The following is a 16,588-nucleotide window of genomic DNA, read 5'->3' on the forward strand; positions in this document are numbered from 1 at the left end:
CATTGTTATTGTTACAATCACTACAAAACCCAAAAATATTACTTTTGCTACCGTTACCTTTATTTCCATATTACTTTGCTACTAAATACTTTGCTGTAGATACTAAGTTATCCAGGTGTGGTTGAATTGACAACTCAACTGCTAATACTTGAGAATATTCTTTGGCTCCCCTTGTGTCGAATCAATAAATTTGGGTTGAATACTCTACCCTCGAAAGCTGTTGCGATCCCCTACACTTGTGGGTTATCAGGGCGGTATTGTTACTGTTGTTCTCCATGCACCAAGGACAAAAGGGGAATTTCGCATGCTAAAGACTAGGTGGCGGAAATCTTAGATGGAGGCGGGAGATTTCGCCGCCCGTGGGATCGTTCGTATCCAGTTTCAACTAATTTTGGACCGTGCTAGCGGGAAGGTCATGCGAGACTGTGTACACGGGGCACGCGTCAGCAGTTAATAATTGGTGTGAAGTCCACCCCAGAAAAAAAGATAATAACTCGGGATGATGCGCCGATAACTTGGACATTCACACGGGCGCGGCCACTCGTACGGGTGTAGAGGCGCATTCACAAAAAAGGGGATCAAACGCTCAGCCTATGTATTTCTCGTGTAAATAGATAATTTAGTGCCATTGGTTATTTACTTTAAACATAATGCATTGACGTGTTAGTGTAGAGGGGCACAAAAAGAAATGGATATTGTAGTCCCACAAAAGAAATGGATATTGTAGTCCGCTACTTAAAAGTGTTACCTCATATTATTACATAGCCTCCATTTCATAAATTGCGTACCAGTCGAATTCATATATGAATATTACATATATTACTTCATAATAGAACCTTAAATCATCCAAGACTAATGAATTTGAATGCAAGAGTAACAATGGTGCATGTACATGATAGCTACATTGGTTGTTTGAAGAAACATCACTGTATTTTTGGCATGCACAATTGAAAGATTTATTTAGATAGAAAAAAATGTGATATGTGAGTGTCCAATCTTTATAGCGTTGAACCGATATTGTACATTTGGCCATGATACGAAGTAGATATTGATTTATGTTCAAGCGATGCACGTCCACGATCACTAGATAGTGATACGTGAATGAATTGTGCAATCTCTCTCACACGCATACATATCTCATTTCCCCGTGGGCATTGGAATCACACACTCGCACTTCGTGTATTTATCTCCCTCCGTCAAGGTTAGAATTCGTCTTTCTACCCCATCCTACAAGTCTCTCACACAGAAACACACACGCTCTCTCTGTCGAACATGCCCACCCCTTTAATTCCACCCACCCACAGCCACTAATGTATCAAAGGATAATTATGTCTCTCACACATATGCCTAAGGTTAACACGAGTTCTAGAACCATATGAATACATACAATGGGATTCCAGCAGAGCACCTTTTGTTTTCAGATCTCCCTCTCTCTCTCTCTATCTCTCTCTCTCTCTCACACACACATGCGTAGACATTGTTTATCACTTCATTTTTTCTGGCACTTTGAAAGGATCAAGAAGAGCTGTCTAGAGGGGGGTGATTAGACACTAAGTGAGAAAAGGTCCAGTTTTTAATTTCTTTAAGTTGAAGTGGAGTTTTGGCACAAGTTTAACAATCACAACACATATCAAGCAAGCATGCAAAGAGTATATGAGCAGCGAAAAGTAAAGCATGCAACTTGCAAGAATATAAAGAGATGGGATTGGAGTGTGCAAACGCAATTTGGAGACACGGAGATTTTTGAGCCGTGGTTCCGATAGGTGGTGCTATCGTACATCCACGTTGATGGAGACTTCAACCCACGAAGGGTAACGGTTGCGCGAGTCCACGGAGGGCTCCACCCACGAAGGGTCCACGAAGAAGCAACCTTGTCTATCCCACCATGGTCGTCGCCCATGAAGGACTTGCCTCACTAGGGTAGATCTTCACGAAGTAGGCGATCTCCTTGCCCTTACAAACTCATTGGTTCAACTCCACAATCTTGTCGGAGGCTCCCAAGTGACACCTAGCCAATCTAGGAGACACCACTCTCCAAGAAGTAACAAATGGTGTGTTGATGATGAACTCCTTGCTCTTGTGCTTCAAATGATAGTCTCCCCAACACTCAACTCTCTCTCTCTCTCAGGATTTGGATTTCGTGGAAAGAAGATTTGAGTGGAAAGCAACTTGGGGAAGGCTAGAGATCAAGATTCATATGGTAGGAATGGAATATCTTGGTCTCAACACAAGTGTAGGTGGTTCTCTCTCAGAAAATGTATGTTGGAAGTGTAGGCATGTTCTGATGGCTCTCTCCACGAATGAAGAGTGGGTGGAGGGGTATATATAGCCTCCACACAAAATCTAACCGTTACACACAACTTACCAATCTCGGTGGGACCGAATAAACAGACTCGGTCGGACCGATTTAGCAAATCATGTGACCGTTAGGATTTTCGGTGGGACCGACATGCAACTCGGTAGGACCGATATGATTAGTGTTAGGGCATAACGTAATCTCGGTGAGACCGATTACTCAAACTTGGTGAGACCAATTTTGGTAATAAGCTAACCAGAGAGTTGGTCAGGCAAACTCGGTGGGACCGATTCGCTCATCTCGGTTGGACCAAAATGTTGCAAAGAGGAACAGAGAGTTTGCATTGTAATCTCGGTAGTACCGATTAGTCAAACTCGGTGAGACCGATTTTGGTAATGGACATACACAGAGAGATTTCAATCCCATCTCGGTGAGACCGAGATCCCTATCGGTGAGACCAATTTGCCTAGGGTTTGTGGCAGTGGCTATGACATCTGAACTCGGTGGCGCCGGATAGTAAAAATCGGTGGGGCCGAGTTGGATTTTTGGTTTAGGTCATATGAGGATATGAGAAGGTAGTTGAGGGCTTTGGAGCATATCACTAAGCACTTTGAGCAAGCAAGCCATTAAGCAACACCTCATCCCCTCTTGATAGTATTGGCTTTTCCTATAGACTCAATGTGATCTTGGATCACTAAAATAGAAAATGTAGAGTCTTGTTCTTGGAGCTTGAGCCAATCCTTTTGTCCTTAGCATCTTGAAGGGGTTCCACATCCTCTAGTCCATGCCCCTTCATTGTTGAACTTATCTGAAACATACTAGGTAAAAGTGTTAGTCCAACAAGAGATATGTTGACATTAATTACCAAAATCACCAAGGGAGCACTTGTGCTTTCAATCTCCCCCTTTTTGGTAATTGATGACAACATACATCAAAGCTTTAGATAAAGAAATAGAGAATAACAAGTAAAGCTTTGGAAAGACATGTAACATGCATAGGCTCCCCCTACATGTATGCAATCATGTGAAAATGGAATATAGGAGCAAGAGAATGCATAACCATGACAGATTAGGCAATGTGTTACATGTATCTTGGCTATATGCATCAGAGCAAAAGATGTGAATGTGGGAAATGTACCTTCATGCTCATGAGTCCTTCTTGCAAACAGTATGTACATCAGCAAGAATTCCTCATATACATGACTGTGATGCATATACTTACCTTGTGGTCTTGAGTTGGCTTAGGATGGAATGAACCTGCGTAAACAAGGTTAGATAACACAGATGCACCTATTAGCCAGAGCAAACAAAAGAAACCACAAAAGAGCCAAGACTGGGATGACATGTAGAGTGGGTACTAAGTACCACATTGAATATAGACATGTCCCCAAGGGTAAAGATGTGCAATGAATTCACGGATTTCCTTCCCTTAGATGTCTTGCTCCCCCTGAATCTAGCATAGGATACTGGGAGAAGATAGGGAACAAAAAATCAGAGCTCTCAAAGGAAAATAAACAGAGCTAATGCAAACAAGCAAATATGAACATGTCTTTCCCCTCTTAAAGACATGTGACTTCTCTCCTCTTGAATCATAAGCATCTGGGGTCCTTGATAAATACTCTCTCCTCTTGAGTATTCTCTCCCCCTATAGATATGATTAAGCTTTGATGTGATCTCTCTCTCCCCCTTTGTTATCAATTTCCAAGAAGGGTCCTTCTGGATATTTGTTGCAATAGGTTTTGGTCCTTGAGTCACAGAACAAAGCAGTAAGTTGAATGTGATGCTGGTAGAGGACAAGATTCATTGAGTGGATCTAGATCAGAAAGAAAACACGAACAAGTGGCAAGCTGTTTTTCCTATAGTGAAATCGGTGGCACCGAGTTGTATGCTTCGGTTGTGCCAAAAGTGTTCGGTTAGACTGAAAGCAATAGACCGGTGTGACCGAGTTCATCACAGAGAAAACACTTGTCACCTCAGCTCACTAGACAAGTATGATCTTACAATGATTTGCAAGGAATTAGCTGAAAGATTTGCAATGAATTGGATGCAGGGAATGCAGAACAGAAAATAAAATAAAAGAAGTCTAGATGAAGTTTTTTGAAAAGGGAAACAAATATGCATGAGATAAATGCAAGAGCACATAAAGAAGACATGAGAGAACTTCATCTAGGATTGGTCGGCGACAAAGTCACCTATGTTAGAGTATATTGACTTAGGAGTCAAGTGATATCACTTGATCATGGGTCATACTCATCGTTTAAGCTCAAAATGGGGTTACCATTTTTCGTTTAAGCATCTTGATGTATTCACATCTTGTCGAGTTGCTTTGACTCATGACTCGGAGTAAAGCTTCTCTAAGATGGAATAACATACCTTGGGTGGTGGTGTTGATCGATCATGTAGTTGAACTTATGTGGGTTGCTCAAGGTTGATGTAGCTCATCCAGAGTTGGGAGCACCACATGGAATTTGAGTTCATCTACCTACATGGGTTAGTTTTTGCAAGGAAGAGCAGTTGTGTATCCAAAATGACAATCATGAACTCAACATAGAATTTGTCAAAGGATATGTTTGAATGGTTTCGTGCTTCCTTGTCTTCAACCACCATTGTGTAGAGACTTGGTGATGTAGAGATCGCTCAAGATGTGAGTGAGTCACAATCTCATAGATTTAGATTCATCCAAGTACCTACACAGGTTAGATTACATGCAAGGTGCAAATATATCCAAGACATAAGATTATGATCATAAAATAAATATCAAGGATTAGTCATAGGCTCATGTCTTGCATGTATCAAATGGAGTTCCTACTCCAAGTTTGAAGCATCAATGATGTTCCATTCACCTCTCAACCTGCAAAACACTTTCTCATCAAGTGGTTTAGTGAATATATCCGCTAATTGCTTTTCGGTGCGAACATGCTTAAGATTAATGTCCCCTTTGGCAACATGATCTCGAATGAAATGATGACGAACTTCAATATGCTTAGTTCGAGAATGTTGCACGGGATTGTGAGCAATCTTGATAGCACTTTCATTGTCACAAAGCAATGGAACATGTTTCACATATATCCCATAATCTTTAAGAGTTTGGGTCATCCAAAGTAATTGAACACAACATGAACCAGCAGCAATGTATTCCGCTTCGGCGGTGGATAAGGATACCGAGTTTTGTTTCTTGGAAGACCAAGACACTAGAGATCTACCAAGAAATTGACAAGTACCCGAAGTGGACTTTCTATCAACCTTGTCACCGGCATAGTCCAAGTCGGAGTAGCCAACAAGATTAAAAGAAGCTCTCTTAGGATACCAAATGCCAAAATTTGGTGTATGGATTAAGTATCTCACTATCCTTTTCACGGCCTTAAGATGACATTCTCTAGGAGCGGCTTGATATCGTGCACACATGCACACACTTAGCATAATATCGGGATGAGAAGCACATAGATATAATAATGAACCAATCATAGAGCGATAAACCTTTTGATCAACCGGTTAACCATCTTTGGTCAAATCAAGATGTCCACTAGTAGGCATGGGTGTAGTCATACCTTTGCACTCTTGCATATTGAACTTCTTGAATAAGTCCTTGGTGTACTTTGTTTGAGAGACAAAGGTACCTTCCTTAGTTTGCTTGATTTGCAAACCGAGAAAGAAATTGATTTCACTCATCATCGACATCTCAAACTTCTCCGAAATTAGCTTTCCAAACTTTTCACTGAAGTGAGGGTTAGTTGAACCAAATATAATATCATCAACATAGATTTGGCACACAAATAGTTCTCCATTAACCCTTTTTGTAAAAAGAGTAGAATCGATTTTTCCAATTTCAAAGCCTTTTTCAATAAGGAACTTGGTCAAGCATTTATACCACGCTCTAGGAGCTTGTTTAAGACCATAAAGAGCTTTGTGAAGTTTGTAAACATGATTAGGTTTCTTAGGATTAACAAAGTCGGGAGGTTGCTTAACATAAACTTCCTCCTCTATTTCACCATTTAGAAAAGCACTTTTAATGTCCATTTGGTAGAAGGTGATATCATGGTGATTAGCATAGGCAAGTAAGATGTGAATGGACTCAAGTCTAGCAACGGGAGCATAAGTCTCACCATAGTTCATACCTTCGACTTGAGTGTAGCCTTGGGCGACGAGACGTGCTTTGTTGCGAACCACTTTTCCATCTTCATCTTGCTTGTTGCGAAACACCCATTTGGTACCGATGATGTTGTGGTTGTTGTTGGGCTTCTCGACCAATGTCCACACTTGATTTCTTTCAAAGTTGTGTAGCTCTTCGTGCATGGCGTTTATCCAATCTGGATCTCCCAAAGCTTCTTCAACCTTCATAGGTTCAATGCTAGAGATGAATGAATAGTGTTCACAAAAGTTAGCTAAACGAGTTTTAGAGCGAGTGATTCTCCCGGTTTGGATATCATTGTAGATTTGCTCGACGGGATGGTCTTTAGCAATTCTTGCTCGAACTCGTGAAAGCTTTTGCTTGGATCTTGGTTGAGCATCTTCTTCATCTTGTTCTTCTTCTTGGCCTTCTTCATTGTTGACGTTGTCGTTCTCTTATCGTGGTGGAGAGGGAGGTTGTTGGCGTTCATCTTGGTGCACTTCCTCGTTTTCTTTATCTTGGTGTGTCCCACTTGTGGATGCTTCCGTATCAACTCTTGGTTCACCTTGTCGTGAGGTAGAAGCTTCCACTTGGATGGACGAGGTACTCTCCTTCACCTCCGTTGGACGAATCTTGCCAATAGACAAGTCTTGGATTGCTTCCGAATGGTCTTTGTCTCCTACATCAATTGGCAATTGCTCTACTTGCGAGCCGTTAGATTCATCAAACTTCACATCTACCGTCTCTTCAACCTTTCGGGCGAAATTGTTGTAGACACGGTAAGTGTGAGAGTTTCAGCCATAACCAAGTAGGAAACCTTCATGAGACTTAGGAGCAAATTTAGAACGACGATGCTTATAAAGAATGTAGCACTTTGAGCCGAATACTCGAAAGTATCCAACTTGGGGTTTGTTACCGGTGAGGAGCTCGTATGCCGTCTTGCCGAGTAGCTTGTGAAGATACAAGCGATTCGTTGTGTGACAAGCTGTCTCAACCGCTTCCGCCCAAAAGTGCTTTGGCATCTTGTACTCATCAAGCATCGTTCTCGCCATTTCGATGAGTGTCCGGTTCTTCCTTTCAACAACTCCATTTTGTTAAGGTGTGTACATAGCCGAGAACTCATGTGAAATCCCTTCTTCGTCGAGAAAGGTGTCCACATTTGCGTTCTTGAACTCCGTTCCATTGTCGCTGCGAACCTTCTTGATCTACACTTCAAATTGATTTTGGGCCTTCCTAGCGAAGTTTTTTAAGATCTTTTGGACCTGCGATTTATCATCGAGAAAGAACACCCACGTAAATCTTGAAAAATCATCAACTATAACTAGACCAAAAGAATTTGCACCGAGACTTTTGTAGGCATTGGGACCAAAAAGATCCATATGAAGTAGCTCGAGTGGCCTCCTTGTGGTCATGATGTTCTTCACGGGATGCCTTCCTCCAAACTGTTTACCTGCTTGACAAGCGCTGCAAAGTCTATCCTTATCAAATATGACATCGTTAACTCCAAGGATATGATTTCCTCTAATAAGCTTGTCAAGGTTTCGCATGCCCACGTGACCTAATCGTCTATGCCACAACCAGCCTTTAGAGGATTTAGCAATAAAGCAAGTTCTAGGTTGAGCCTTTTTAGTGAAATCAACAATGTAAAGATCACCTCTACGTATACCGGTAAAGAACATTTTATGATTATCTCTACGAAACACTTGGCAATCTACTTCAGTAAATAGGACATTGAAACCGAAATCAGCAAGTCTAGATACTGAAAGTAAGTTGTATCCAAGAGATTCAACGAGCATGACATTTTGAATGGAGCTATCATGTGAGATGGCCACCTTACCGAGGCCAACCACCTTACCCTTTGAGTTGTCACCGAAAGTGACATACTTTCGAGGACCGTCATTTTCAGCAAGCTCGCGAAACATATCTTTATCTCCGGTCATGTGATCGGTACATCCACTATCAAGAACCCATTCCTTTCCTCCTGCCATATATCCCCGAAGATTTGCCATAAGACCAAAGTGTCTCATTGCATCATCAAGATCAAAGTCACTATCATCATCCTCATCATAGTATCCATGTTCAACATCGTCATGTGGTGGATCAATTCCTAGAGAGGGTGATTCGTTAGAGTGAGTTTGACAATGATCTTTTTTATGAATTTTAATAGCTTCGGAAATAATATCACTAATAATTCCAACATCTCCTTTGGCACGCATAAGGTTTGTAAGCTCAAATAAACAATCACTAAACATAGGATCATTGGAGTTCATCTTACTCAAGGCAATAGACTTATGGAGAATTTCATCTAGATTTTTCAAGGAATAATCTGGAAAACGTTCCTCAAGAAATTTCCATATAGTGTAGGCACACTCAAGAGTAGGCAAACTTCTAGTCAAGTTTCTAGGCAAACCTCTAGTAATAAGATTAACAGTTCTAAGATTGCGAATCATGTGAATTGACTCATCAAGGGTAGGATGCATAGGATCAACATGAGGTGCACAAGGGCTAGCAAAGTACTTGTTCAAATGATATTCATTGAAAATCACAAGCATCTCATTTTTCCACTTACGAAAATACTGTCCATCAAGTATAGGCACTCTATGTCTAAGACTCCCCAAAGTAGACTCATCCATCTTCCTCCAATGGTGTTTAAACCAAAACAATGGAGACCAATGCTCTAATACCAATTAAAAGGATCAAGAAGAGGTGTCTAGAGGGGGGTGATTAGACACTAAGTGAGAAAAGGTGCAGTTTTTAATTTCTTTAAGTTGAAGTGGAGTTTTGGCACAAGTTTAACAATCACAACACATATCAAGCAAGAATGAAAAGAGTATATGAGCAGCGGAAAGTAAAGCATGCAACTTGCAAGAATATAAAGAGATGGGATTGGAGTGTGCAAACGCAATTTGGAGACACGGAGATTTTTGAGCCGTGGTTCCGATAGGTGGTGCTATCGTACATCCACGTTGATGGAGACTTCAACCCACGAAGGGTAACGGTTGCACGAGTCCACGGAGGGCTCCACCCACGAAGGGTCCACGAAGAAGCAACCTTGTCTATCCCACCATGGTCGTCGCCCACGAAGGACTTGCCTCACTAGGGTAGATCTTCACGAAGTAGGCGATCTCCTTGCCCTTACAAACTCCTTGGTTCAACTCCACAATCTTGCCAGAGGCTCCCAAGTAACACCTAGCCAATCTAGGAGACACCACTCTCCAAGAAGTAACAAATGGTGTGTTGATGATGAACTCCTTGCTCTTGTGCTTCAAATGATAGTCTCCCCAACACTCAACTCTCTCTCAGAGGATTTGGATTTGGTGGAAAGAAGATTTGAGTGGAAAGCAACTTGGGGAAGGCTAGAGATCAAGATTCATATGGTAGGAATGGAATATCTTGGTCTCAACACAAGTGTAGGTGGTTCTCTCTCAGAAAATGTATGTTGGAAGTGTAGGCATGTTCTGATGGCTCTCTCCATGAATGAAGAGTGGCTGGAGGGGTATATATAGCCTCCACACAAAATCTAACCGTTACACACAACTTACCAATCTCGGTGGGACCGAATAAAGAGACTCGGTTGGACCAATTTAGCAAATCATGTGACCGTTAGGATTTTCGGTGGGACCGACATGCAACTCGGTAGGACCGATATGATTAGTGTTAGGGCATAACGTAATCTCGGTGAGACCGATTACTCAAACTTGGTGAGACCGATTTTGGTAATAAGCTAACCAGAGAGTTGGTCAAGAAAACTCGGTGGGACCGATTCGCTCATCTCGGTTGGACCGAAATGTTGCAAAGAGGAATAGAGAGTTTGCATTGTAATCTCGGTAGTACCGATTACTCAAACTCGGTGAGACCGATTTTGGTAATGGACATACACAGAGAGATTTCAATCCCATCTCGGTGAGACCGAGATCCCTATCGGTGAGACCGATTTGCCTAGGGTTTGTGGCAGTGGCTATGACATCTGAACTCGGTGGCGCCGGATAGAAAAAATCGGTGGGACCGAGTTGGATTTTTGTTTTAGGTCATATGAGGATATGAGAAGGTAGTTGAGGGCTTTGGAGCATATCACTAAGCACTTTGAGCAAGCAAGCCATTAAGCAACACCTCATCCCCTCTTGATAGTATTGGATTTTCCTATAGACTCAATGTGATCTTGGATCACAAAAATAGAAAATGTAGAGTCTTGTTCTTGGAGCTTGAGCCAATCCTTTTGTCCTTAGCATCTTGAAGGGGTTCCACATCCTCTAGTCCATGCCACTTCATTGTTGAACTTATCTGAAACATACTAGGTAAAAGTGTTACTCCAACAAGAGATATGTTGACATTAATTACCAAAATCACCAAGGGAGCACTTGTGCTTTCACACCTGCATGCACACCGTTTGTTTATCTCCGTGATGTTTTAAGTATGCCTCGCACACATCCTATCTACCTATTCCTTAATATAGATATGGGTCACACAAACTCCTTCTCTCTACTAGCAAGATGCCCATGCATTGCACGGAACATCAAGATGCATTTGTATGATTAGTTTATCTTGTGGGAGAAAAAGATGAACGAGGGAATGCCTTATTTGCAAATGTGGAGAGGGGTGTGGGTATCTTTCTGCAAAATTGCCATAGTTTCCTTCCTATCCGTCAGATATAAATCGGATGGCCTATATTGCAGGATGGCAGGAACACCATCATCACCAACTCTGTTTTTTATAAGAGTAGAGATATGTAAGTGTCACTGCCCCCCCACCCCCCCCCCCCCACACACACACTTCCCGAGACCTGAAGGAGTAGGGTGACACCTCAATCTTGATACTAATCTATCGACTGGCTTCTCTCTCAAACACACACACACACTACCCGACACCGAAGGAGTAGGGTGGCACCTCGATCTTGATAGTAATCTATCTACTCCTCTTTCAAATACACACAGATACACACACACACACACACTCGCTAGTTGTGCCTCTGTGCCTACCGCGCACACTCTCGATATGTCTTTCTCTCCCTCCCCTTCCCCACCCCCAACCCCAACAATAACAGCAGAAGGGTGACAACTTGATCTGATCATAATCTGTCAATCGGTTTCTCTCTCAAACATTGTGTCTGTGTGCCTCACTCAAACACACGAGATACGTCTTTTTCTCCGTAGCCCCCTCGATATGTAGACTTCTCACGCGCGCACAGCTGTAGTGACGATGACGCTGAACCTAATGTGCCTTGTTTTCACCGCCCTCATGTGATAGTTTTCACCCTGTTTTCTGTTAATTAACAAGACAACCTTTTCTTTGTTACTACTAGTGAATCTAAAATCATTCGGGGCAGACATATAATATATCACTTCAACCCAATTATCGCAGTAACTATTTTAAAAGAAACTAGCTAGATGCCCGTGCGTTGCACGGAACATCAAGATGCATTTGTATGAGTAGTTCATCTTGTAAGAGACTAGCAAGATGCCCATGCGTTGCATGGAACATCAAGATGCATTTATATGAGTAGTTTATCTTGTGAGAGAAAAGGATGAACGAGGGAAGGCCTTATTTGCAAATGTGGAGAGGGGTGTGGGTATCTTTTTGAAAAATTGCCATAGTTTCCTTCCTATCCGTCAGATATAAATCAGACGGCCTATATTGCAGGATGGCAGGCACACCATCATCACCAACTCTGTTTTTATCTCTAACTCCTATAAAAGACTCAGTTGGTGAGGATTGTGTGTCTGCCATCCATCATTTCTGACCATCAGATCTGCATCTAACGACTATGATGTAAGTCGTGGCATTTCTGCAACAAGACCCCACTTCTCTGCTCCAATTTGTAGAAACCCCTTAGTATCTTGAAACCAACCACATCCCTCCCCGACCTCATCAAAACAGCCACAAGGAATAAATTTTGAGTGAAACCTAATACGAGTATATTTTTAGTGATATATACACCAAACTAGAGTGTTTTTCTTTCAAGTTTGTGAACATGTATTATTCTATTTTGGATCTGTTGCAATGCACGGGCACATTGCTAGTAAGAGTAGAGAAAAGGATGAACGAGGGAAGGCCTTATTTGCAAACGTGGAGAGGGGTGTGGGTATCTTTTTGCAAAATTGCGATAGTTTCCTTCCTATCCGTTAGATATAAACCCGACGGCCTATATTGCAGGATGGCACGCACACCATCATCACCAACTCTGTTTTCTACTCCCTCCGTTCCTAAATATTTGTCTTTTTAGGGATTTCAACAAGTGACTACATACGGTGCAAAATGAGTGAATCTACACTCTAAAATATGTCTACATGCACATCCGTATGTGGTACTCCATTTGAAATCTGAAAAAGACAAATATTTAGGAACGGATGGAGTATAAGAGTAGACATGTAGATATATCTCCAGCATGGTCTACAACAAAATGTGCTGGACTGGTTAGCGTCGGGTGCTCGCAACGCGATGACCTGAGTTCGAATTTTGTCTTTAACTTTAGATTTTTATATTATATATTACTTATTTAATATATACTTCTTTCGCTACTGTACTGATAGTGGAACCCACAGAGTACTTAGAATACAAGATTAAGGATGGACTTGTTTCTTTTTACCTTTCTGTACGAAGCTGTAGCCACCATGCAAGTCACGTGTACATTGTACGTGCAATTAACTTTTTATAGAGGGAGAATCATACATGCAATTTATAGGGCGGACGGGAGGAGCTCGGGCGGTGTTGCTTTTAATTCCGGCCCGCTCATGAATGGACGTGTGGCCGAAGTAGATTTCTCAGTTTGCATGCGGGTTTAACGGAGGGGTTCGATGGAGGCGAGGAGGCGTGTTCAGCCGGGCGTGCAGCGGGCGGCACAGTACTATTCGATTTGACAGCGGGTGGCGCAGTTCCCGATACGGCTTTAATGAAGACGAGGGAGTGTTGAATGGCCAATGATGCATCCTCCTTCAATTAGCATCGTGCATGCATGAGGGAAGTAATAGGAGGAGGACTGGGAAAAGAGGCTGCACGATGTGAATGCAACGCAGTTTGCACTCATATAAAGGCGCCCCTCCATTCCAATGCATCTACCACATCGTACGCACATAAGCATTTGCCTAAGCACCTACACTAAGTGCAAAAGTGCTCACTCCAGACCCATGGCAGCGATGCGCGCGAGCAGCAAGCGGCTGTGCTAGATGGTCCACGACGCCGGCCTGCGGCATGGCGCCGAGGATCGTCTCCGGACGGTGTTCGCGACCGGCTGGTGGATGGCCGCCGTCGACGCCAACTACGACTCTCAGTTGGACCAGATGATCATTGCCACCACCAACAAGTTCACCGTCCTCGAGAAGCTCGGGGACGGCATCGCCGTACTCCTCCAGCCCGCGCGCCCGGGCTCCTCATTGCCTGCCACCCTAATCGGCCTCCATGGTCGGAACCTCTTTCAAGCACTGGTGGCCCTGCGACTGCCCGCCAACGCCATGAAGAATGTCCACCTGGAGGCCGCGCTCACCGCGAGGCGCCTCGCCCTGCAAGAATTCATCGACCTACACATCCACATGTACGAGCAAATCGTGTACCTAGGTATCTACAAGGCCATTGAGGACGCTACGATGTTGGCCTTCCTCAACCGGCTGGAAGCCTTGGTTGCCTTTGCTGAGAAGCACCTTGACCTCGCCACAAAAGCCGCCGCTCGTTAGCCGCCGGTCGGTGGCCCGGCGCACTAAGTTGAGGAGGAGGAGGTTGTACGTAGATGGATGCATCTTTCTTCTTGTCTCCTATAACCACCACTACGATCGCATCATCGTGGCCTTAATTCTTATTGTGCTATTGCATTCTCGTTCCAGTCAATACCGACATGTGCGATCCCTTTGCTTAATTATATGCATCACTGTAACTAGTACTCCATCCGTCAATTTATAAGTTGTGCTTACCTTTTCCATCTACTTCGTGCAACGCACGGGCATCTTGCTAGAAACACTAGAACACGTCGGACCGCATGTGACCAAACCGACGATGCGCCAACCTAGATACTACGTACCTTGCTTATCTGGCGGAAATAGCCCCGCCCTAGCGTTTCCAATCGTTGTTTCTATCTATCGATCATGCCAAGGAGCAGAACCAAATGTTCCAATTTATACATTTTTCTCTACTCCTACTCCTATAAAAGACTCAGTTGGTGATGGTGGTGTGTCTGCCATCCGTCGTTTCTGACTATTAGATCTGCATCTAACGGCTGTGAGGTAAGTTGTGGCATTTTTACAACAATAGCCCACTTCTCTGCTCCAATTTGCAAAAAAAAAACCTTATTATCTTGAAAGCAACCACATCCCTCCCTCACCTCATCAAAACAGCCTGAGAAATATATTTTGACTGGAAAGTAATATATTAGGAGTATATCGAAACAAGAGTGATTTCTTTCAAGTTTGTGAACAAGTACTACTATTCTACTACTTTGGATCCGTCGCAACGCACGGGCACGTTGCCAGTAAAAGGAAAAGGCCTGCCGCGTCCGTGTCGCACCCCCACATGGCCAGGAATCGGGAGTACTCCATGGCCCGTCTGGCACGCCACATAGCTAGGGAAGGCGTGTTGCCTAGCATTTTCACTTTCATGTGGGACCGCCGTTGAGAAAACCGACCATTGGCAAACGCACCCTGCCCGCCACCGGGTTAGAAAATAGAAACGATGGGAAGATCTAGCTGTAGCACGGAAGCCAAGAAATTTGGTGTCTGATGGGGCTCGTTGATAGAGTGTTATTTATTCATAACTAGCAAGATGCCCACGCATTGCACGGAAAATCAAGATGCATTTGTATGAGTAGTTTATGTTGTGGGAGAAAAGGATGAACAAGAGAAGGCCTTATTTGCAAATGTGGAGAGGGGTGTGTGCATCTTTTTGCAAAATTGCCATAGTTTCCTTCCTATCCGTCAGATATAAATCGGACGGCCTATATTGCAGGATGGCAGGCACACCATCATCACCAACTCTGTTTTTTATAAGAGTATAGATATAGATATAGATATAGAGAGTAGAGATTTGGTTACCAAATCTCATGTGTGCAATGCACGTGTAGTTGGTTACCAAATCTCATCCGGTTTTGGCACAAGCTCATACTGCGGGAGCACCACAAGGCCTGACGCAGGAGTTACATTTCCCTCTCGGGGCCCACGGGACTGAGCTTCAGTGGCTTAGTGCACCGGCCTATGAGTCAATGACATGCGGACCTTCAATGCGGCTAGCCCACATGTCATTCTCATGGTGGTGGCGTGGTTCGCGACTCACTCGTTCGAGATGAACCAGCCGGTGGTGGTGTGGCCATGGCGAGGGTGCCACAGTTGGGCATCGAGGCGTTACGAGGCGTAGATGGCACACCGGCGGGTACTACCTGTAGTACAGAAGTACTCCAGCTGAGGATTGATGCCCGGGACGAAATGTGTCACAGCCGCTGGATGAAAATTCGATGGTGCGGGAGTACGGATCGGAGCAGGCAAACCGCGTCCAATCGGATGTGGCTGTGGTAGAAAGTTGATGGTCACCGCAGTTCAGCTGGCCCGCATGTCATGCACACAAAGGCAGAGGAGCGGTGGGGCTGAGAGGGATGAGGCGCACGTCGGGGGACGTCGTGCCGTGGGTTGGAGCGGCGTCGTGGGAATCGCGTGTGGGTGTGGCAGTGGTAGAAACAAGAAACGTGATGGTCGTCGTGGTTCAACTTGCATGGACAAGTTGTCATGTCTGCTGACACATGCATTGCATACCGCTCACTGCAAGGAGCAGTAGTAGAGAAAACTTGTTCCAAAGATACCATTTTTCCGATAAAATTCTCGAGATATCATTAGTTTTTACACATGGGATTACTCCTTCAAGGGTCAATCACAATAGGTGTTTTGTAAAAAATATGCATCTTGATGTTCCCTGCAATGCACGGGCATCTTACTAGTTATAGAAGAAGGCCACACGGGCATCTTGCTGCAAGGTGTGCCACCGACCCAAACTCAATTTTTTCCAGACGATTAGGTGCACCAGATGCCGTGCCACACTACAAAATGTTAAAAAAACAGCTCCAAATTTTTTAAAACCTGTTATCTTCAAACCATCAAAACAGCTTGAGGAATATATTTTGAGTGAAGCATGATTTACTTTTACTGATATATGTATATCAAAACTAGAGTGTTTATATTTCAAGCCCGTGAACAAGTATTATTCTACTACTTTGGATCC

This window comes from Aegilops tauschii, chromosome 7 (assembly GCF_002575655.3).
Source record: "Aegilops tauschii subsp. strangulata cultivar AL8/78 chromosome 7, Aet v6.0, whole genome shotgun sequence".
NCBI lineage: Eukaryota > Viridiplantae > Streptophyta > Magnoliopsida > Poales > Poaceae > Aegilops > Aegilops tauschii.